Genomic DNA, 8169 nt, shown 5'->3' with positions numbered 1-8169 from the left:
AAATATTCACTTAACTAAATTCATCACCTAACTAAAATTGCTCTATCCATCAATCCCTGTGGGATCGACCTCACTCTTGTGAGTTATTACTACTTGATGCGACCCGGTACACTTGCCGGTGAGTTTGTATGGAATCATTTTTCCCTCATCAAGTTTTTGGCGCCGTTGCGGGGATTGATTTAGATTGACAATGATTAAGTAGGGTGATAATCTAGATTAAGCATTTTCTTTTGTTTAAGCTAACATTAACATCGCTCTAGCAGTAGAGTAAATTGTCTCTGGTTTCTAGTTTTGTGTGTATGACAGAAGCAAGGAGAGAGGTCTCCACCTCTTGTAACCTTGACGAGAGAACTCTGCGAAGACTAAGAAGAGAAGCAAGAGGAAAGAAAAGTGTTGGAGAAGAATTATTAGAAGAATAGGATCAAGAGATGGAGGATAACATCCGAAACCAACATGAGGTAGTAGCTAACAACAATGGCCAGCCTCAAAGGAGAGTTCTAGCCTCCTACACCTTCCCTAATCCAAAACACTGTGGGAGTAGCATACTTACTTCAAATGTCAATGCAAAAAATTTTGAATTGAAGCCTCAACTCATCACTTTGGTGCAGAACAACTGTTCTTATGGAGGAGGTCCCTTGGAAGATCCAAACCAGCACCTATCCACCTTCCTAAGGATATGTGATACAGTGAAGACCAATGGTGTGCATCCAGACATTTACAAGCTGCTGCTATTTCCATTTTCCCTGAGGGACAAAGTTGCTCAATGGTTGGAGGCATTTCAAAGAGAAAGCATCAACAGCTAGGAGAATCTAGTGAACAAGTTCTTAGCCAAGTTCTATCCTTCCCAAAGGATCATCAGATTGAAGACAGAGGTCCAAACATTCACTCAGGTGGATGGAGAGTCATTGTATGATGCCTCGGAGAGATACAAAACTTTAATCAGAAAGTGTCCACCAGAGATGTTTAATGAATGGGATAAACTTCAAAATTTCTATGAAGGATTGACACTGAGAGCTTAAGAAGCCCTTGATTATTCAGCAGGAGGTTCATTAAAACTCATGAAGACAGCTGAGGAAGCTTAGAACCTCATAGACACTGTGATAAATAACCAGTACTTCTATGGTCATCAAAGGCAACGCCAACCAGCTCAAAGGCAGGGTGTATTGGAGCTGGAAGGTGTGGATACCATTTTAGCTCAAAACAAAGTGATGCATCAACAGATCCAGCAGCAAATGGAGATGATGGCCAAGAGGATCGATGGTCTTCAAGTTGCAGTAGTGAACACTCCAAATCAACCACCAGCTGGGTGGGGGGAGAATGAAGAACTCTATGAAGAACAACAACCTGAGCAAGTCCAATACATGCACAACCAAGGAGTTGGTCAAAATGAGTTCCATGGGGATACTTACAACTCTTCCTGGAGGAACCACCCCAATTTGAGGTGGGAAGACAATCACAATCAAAACCAGCAGCCTTAGCAGAGAAACTCAAACCAAAACAATTCCAGAAACACAAATTATCAAAACCATCAAAACACTAACAAAAACCAATACAGAAAAGCACAAAACAATCAACCTCAACCCAACTACTATCCACCCAACAACCCATCCACTAACCAAAATAACTATCATCCATCCTCAACATCCTATAATCAACCACAACCACCCCAAGAATCTCAAAGGATCTCCAACTTGGAGATAATGATGGAAAAGATGATGAAACATCAATAGCTAACCAACAAGAACCATGAAGCTTCACTGAGGAACTTGGAAAGGAAAATTGGACAATTATCCAAGCAAACAGTGGCTGAAAGAGCACCCAATACATTACCAAGTGACACCATTCCTAATCCAAAAAAAGAATGCAAAGAAATCTAATTAAGGATTGGAAGAACCTTGGTGAATGACAAAGAAACTAACAAGAGGCCAGCTAAAAGTGACATTGGCAGCAAGAAGCAAGTAGAGGAGAAAGACAAGCAAGACCAAGAGAAGGCCAAGGAAGAGGAACAACCACTAGTTTCAAAGAACGGAATGCAGGCTATTGAGGAACATTCACAAGCACAGAAGAAGGAGGAGAAGCCATACACTGCTTCCATTCCATATCCTTAAAGGTTCAACAAGGAGCTAAAGGATCAACAGTTCCCAATGTTTTTAAAAGTTTTTAAAAAGTTGGAGATCAACATTCCACTTGCTGAAGCTCTAGAACAAATGCCTCTATATGCAAAGTTCTTAAAGGAGCTTATCAACAAGAAGAGGAACTGGAATGAAAAAGAAACGGTAATCTTGACCCAAGAATGCAGTGCTATCATCCAAAGAGGTCTTCCACCAAAGCTCAAAGATCCATGAAGCTTCATCCTATCTTGCACTATAGGCAACAGAACATTGGACAAAGCTCTCTGTGACTTAGGAGCCAGCATCAATTTAATGCCACTCTCACTAATGAAGAAGCTTGCAATAGAGGAAGTCAAGCCTACTAGGATGTCACTTCAAATAGCTGACAGATCACTCAAGATACCAAATGGAGTAGTAGAAAATTTATTGGTGAATATTGGAGAATTTATTTTCCCTGCTGACTTTGTTATCTTAGACATGGAAGAAGAAGGACACAGTTCAATCATATTGGGACGTCCTTTCTTAGCAATAGCAAGAGCCATCATAGATGTGGAGAAAGGTGAGATGACCCTTAGGGTGCATGATGAAAAAATGATCATCAATGTCTTCAATGCCTTGCAGTATCCTCTTGAGAAGGAAAAGCCCATGAGAGTGGAAATGATAGAAGAGGAGGAGGAGGAGCTACTGGAAGATAACAACCAGGAGGAACAAGAAGAGGAAACAGGAGAGGAACAAAACTTCATAGAAAAGGAAGTAGCAGAAATTTCCTCTGAAGGCAAGATAGAGGAGAAGCCAAAACAAGAGTTGAAGCCTCTTCCCCCTTATCTCAAGTATGTGTTTCTTGGAGAAACAGAGGCCCTGCTAGTGATTATAAATTCCTCCTTGAACATAAAAGAAGAAACAAAGCTGATTGAAGTGTTGAAAGCTCACAAGACAGCCTTGGGTTGGAGGATTGATGATATCAAGGGCATAAGCCCTGCCATCTGTATGCACAAGATTCTATTGGAGGAGGATTCAAGGCCTGTAGTTCAACCCCAAAGAAGACTTAACCCAACCATGAAGGAGGTTGTTCAAAAAGAAGTGATGAAGCTATGGAATGCTGGAATCATATACCCAATCTCTGATAGCTCTTGGGTGAGCCCAATACAAGTAGTGCCAAAGAAAGGTGGCATGACTTTCATCTTCAATGAGAAGAATAAACTCATTCCCACAAGGACAGTGACGGAGTGGAGAATGTGCATCGATTATAGAAGACTGAATGATGCTACAAGGAAAGATCACTTTTCTCTCCCATTCATTGACCAGATGCTAAAAAGATTGGCTGGACATGCATACTATTGCTTCCTGGAGGGGTACTCTGGATACAATCAAATAGTGGTGGATCCCAAGGATCATGAAAAGAATTCCTTCACCCGTCCATTTGGAGTCTTTGCTTAAAGAAGGATGCCCTTTGGGCTATGCAATGCCCTTGTAACTTTTCAAAGGTGTATACTTTCTATATTTTCTGACATGGTGGAAAAATTTTTAGAAGTATTCATGGGTGATTTTTCTGTCTTTGGCAATTCATTTAACACCTGCTTGCATAATTTAACTCTTGTGTTGAAAAGATGCCAAGAAATTAATCTGGTATTGAATTGGGAGAAATGCCATTTCATGGTTGCTGAAGGGATAGTTCTTGGGCATAAGGTTTCAATTAAAGGTATAGAAGTTGACAAAGCAAAAATAGAAATCATTGAAAAGCTTCCTATACCTGTTAATGTGAAAGCAGTGAGAAGTTTTCTTGGACATGCTGGTTTTTACAGGAGATTTATCAAAGATTTTTCAAAAATAGCAAAACCACTAAGTAATTTGCTAGTGATTGATAATCCTTTCATCTTTGATGACAATTGCAAGCATGCCTTTGAAACTTTAAAGAGAAAACTCACTACAACACTAATCATCACACCCGCAGATTGGGAATTGCCTTTTGAACTTATGTGTGATGCAAGTGACTTTGCAATTGGTGCTTGGTGCACGAATTGTAAATCACACTTTTCACAACTCGTACCACTAACCAGCAAGTGCACTAGGTCGTCCAAGTAATACCTTACGTGAGTAAGGGTCGAATCCCACGGAGATTGTTGGCTTGAAGCAATCTATGGTTATTTTGTAATTCTTAGTCAGGATATCAATTATGATTATCAGTTTGAATTGCGAAAAATAAAAGAGCATGAAATAAATACTTGTTATGCAGTAATGGAGAATATGTTGGAGTTTTGGAGATGCTTTGTCTTCTGAATCTCTGCTTTCCCCCTGTCTTCTTCTTCATGCACGCAAGGTTCCTCCTATGGCAAGCTGTGTTTTGGTGGATCACCGTTGTCAATGGCTACCATCCGTCCTCTCAGTGAAAATGGTCCAGGTGCGCTGTCACCGCACGGCTAATCATCTGTCGGTTCTCACTAATGCTGGAATAGGATCCATTGATCCTTTTGCGTCTGTCACTACACCCAACCCTTGTGAGTTTGAAGCTCGTCACAGTCATTCAATCCATGAATCCTACTCGGAATACCACAGACAAGGTTTAGACTTTCCGAATTCTCAAGAATGCTGCCAATGGATTCTAGCTTATACCACGAAGATTCTCATTAAGGAATCCAAGAGATACTCATTCAATCGAAGGTAGAACAGGAGTGGTTGTCAGGCATGCGTTCATAGATTGAGAATGGTGATGAGTGTCACGGATCATCACATTCATCATATTGAAGTGCGAATGAACATCTTAGATAGAAACAAGCGTGTTTGAATAGAAAACAGAAATAATTGCATTAATTCATCGAGACACAGCAGAGCTCCTCACCCCCAACAATGGAGTTTAGAGACTCATGCCATCAAAGAGTACAAAGTTCAGATCTAAAAATGTCATGAGGTCCAAAATAAATCTCTAAAAGTTGTTTAAATACTAAACTAGTAACCTAGGTTTACAGAAAATGAGTAAACTAAGATAGATAGTGCAGAAATCCACTTCTAGGGCCCACTTGGTGTGTGCTGAGGCTGAGACTTGAGCTTTACACGTGCCTAGGTTGTTTCTAGAGTTAAACGCCAGGTTGTAACCTCTTTCTGGCGTTTAACTCCAACTTGTAACCTGTTTCTAGCGTTTAACGCCAGAATGCAACATGGAACTGGCGTTGAACGCCAGTTTACATCATCTATCCTTGAGCAAAGTATGGACTATTATATATTGCCGGAAAGATCTGGATGTCTACTTTCCAACGCAATTGAGAGCGCGCCGATTGCAATTCTGTAGCTTCAAAAAATTCATTCCGAGTGCAGGGAGGTCAGAATCCAACAGCATCAGCAGTCCTTTTTCAGCCTGAATAAGATTTTTGCTAAGCTCCCTCAATTTCAGCCAGGAAATACCTGAAATTAAAGAAAAACACACAAACTCATAGTAAAGTCCAGAAATGTGATTTTTAATTAAAAACTAATAAAAATATAATAAAAAGTGACTAAAACATATTAAAAACTACCTAAAAACAATGCCAAAAAGCGTATAAATTATCCGCTCATCACAACACCAAACTTAAATTGTTGCTTGTCCCCAAGCAACTAAAAACAAGGTAGGATAAAAAGAAGAGAATATAAAATGAATTCCAAAAACATCTATGAAGATCAGTCTTAATTAGATGAGCGGGGCTATTAGCTTTTTGCTTCTGAACAGTTTTGGCATCTCACTTTATCCTTTGAAGTTCAGAATGATTGGCATCTATAGGAACTCAGAATTCAGATAATGTTATTGATTCTCCTAGTTCAGTATGTTGATTCTTGAATATAGCTACTTTATGAGTCTTGGCCGTGACCCTAAGCACTCAGATAGTGTTATTCAATCACATCTTTTTCAAAATTAATTTTCAATCATATCTTTTTAATTTCTAATTTCAAAATCTTTTTCAAAATCACTTAATTTCTTTCCTAATCTTAGTTTTCGAAAGTCATCAATCAAATTTTCAAAAATTTCTTTTAATTATTTCAAAATCTTTTAATTAATTTTCGAAAATTCTTCCCCTCTTCTCACATCCTTCTATTTAAGGGACTAACACTCCTCCTCAAGGTGCAATTCGAACCCTATCCCTCTTGATAAGTTTGAATTCTCCTCTCTCTACCTCCTCCTTCTATTCTTTCTTTCCTCTGGCACCTCAAGGAATCTCTATACTGTGACATAGAGGATTCCCTACTTTTTTGTTCTCTTCTCTTTCATATAAGCAGGAGCAAAGATAAAGGCATATTTGTTCAAGCTGATCCTGAATCTGAAAGGACCTTGAAGAGAAAACTAAGAGAAGCTAAAGCACAATTCTCTCTAGAGGGCCTAACAAAGCTCTTCAAGGAGGAAGAAGCCATGGCAGTCGAAAACAACAATGCCAACAATGCAAGGAAGGTGCTTGGTGACTTTACTGCACCTACTCCCAAATTCTATGGGAGAAGCATCTCAATCTCTGCCATTGGAGCAAACAACTTTGAGCTTAAGCCTCAATTAGTTTCTCTAATGCAACAGAATTGCAAGTTTTATGGACTTCCATTGGAAAATCCTTATCAGTTCTTAGTTGAATTCTTGCAAATCTGTGACACTGTCAAGACCAATGGGGTTGACCCTGAAGTCTACAGACTTATGCTCTTCCCTTTTGCTGTAAGAGATAGAGCTAGGACATGGTTGGACTCACAACCTAAAGAAAGCCTAAACTCTTGGGAAAAGCTAGTCAATGCCTTCTTGGCAAAGTTCTTTCCACCTCGAAAATTGAGTAAGCTTAGAGTGGAAGTCCAAACCTTCAGACAGAAGGAAGGTGAATCCCTCTATGAAGCTTGGGAAAGATACAAGCAATTGATCAGAAGGTGCCCTTCTGACATGCTTTCAGAATGGAGCATCATAGGTATTTTCTATGATGGTCTGTCTGAACTATCCAAGATGTCATTGGATAGCTCTGCTGGAGGATCTCTTCATTTGAAGAAGACGCCTGCAGAAACTCATGAACTAATTGAAATGGTTGCAAATAACCAATTCATGTACATTTCTGAAAGGAATCCTGTGAATAATGGGACAACTCAGAAGAAAGGAGTTCTTGAGATTGATACTCTGAATGCCATATTGGCTCAGAATGAAATATTGACCCAACAAGTCAATATGATTTCTCAGAGTCTGTCTGGAATGCAAGCAGCAACAGGCAGTACTAAGGAAGCTTCCTCTGAAGAAGAAGCTTATGATCTTGAGAACCCAGCAATGGAAGAGGTGAATTACATGGGAGAACCCTATGGAAACACCTATAATCCTTCATGGAGAAATCATCCAAATCTCTCATGGAAGGATCAACAGAGACCTCAATAAGGTTTCAACAACAATAATGGTAGAAGAAACAGGTTTAGCAATAGCAAGGCTTTTCCATCATCTTCTCAGCAACAAACAGAGAATTCTAAGCAGAGCCACTCTGATTTAGCAACCATTGTCTCGGATCTAATCAAAACCACTTAAAGTTTCATGACTGAAACAAGATCCTCCATTAGAAATTTGGAGGCACAAGTAGGTCAGCTGAGTAAAAAAATTATTGAACTCCCTCCTAGTACTCTCCCAAGCAATACAGAAGAGAATCCAAAGAGAGAGTGCAAAGCCATAAATTCGTCTCACATGGCCAAACCTGGAGAGGAGGAAGAGGCAGTGATCTCCACTAAGGAAGACCTCAATGGACGTCCACTGACCTCCATGGAGCTCCCTGATGAGGAACCATGGGAATCTGAGGCTCACACTGAGACTATAGAGATTCCATTGAATTTACTTTTTCCATTCCTGAGCTCTGATGAGTATTCCTCCTCTGAAGAGGATGAAGATGTTATTGAAGAGCAAGTTGCTAAGTATCTTGGAGCAATCATGAAGCTAAATGCCAAGTTATTTGGTAATGAGACATGAGAGGATGAACCCCCCTTGCTCATCGAAGAACTGGATGACTTGACTAGGCAGAGATTACCTCTGAAGAGACAAGATCCTGGAAAGTTCTCAATACCTTGTACCATAGGCACCATGACCTTTGAGAAGGCT

At 39.9% G+C, this 8169-nt stretch overlaps 1 non-coding gene across 1 annotated transcript; it reads right to left on the bottom strand.

Moving 5' to 3' along the window:
* Positions 1-6885: 6885 nt before the first annotated feature.
* Positions 6886-6993, bottom strand: LOC148577461 (small nucleolar RNA R71). The gene has a single exon (XR_015903433.1). It is a non-coding gene; the product is annotated as a small nucleolar RNA R71 (small nucleolar RNA).
* Between the last annotated feature and the right edge of the window lie 1176 nt (positions 6994-8169).

Source organism: Arachis ipaensis, chromosome B1, assembly GCF_059453495.1.
Source record: "Arachis ipaensis isolate K30076 ecotype BB chromosome B1, ASM5945349v1, whole genome shotgun sequence".
Taxonomy (NCBI): domain Eukaryota; kingdom Viridiplantae; phylum Streptophyta; class Magnoliopsida; order Fabales; family Fabaceae; genus Arachis; species Arachis ipaensis.
Note: the sequence above shows the minus strand (reverse complement) of the source record. Positions and strands in the feature narration are given on the sequence as shown.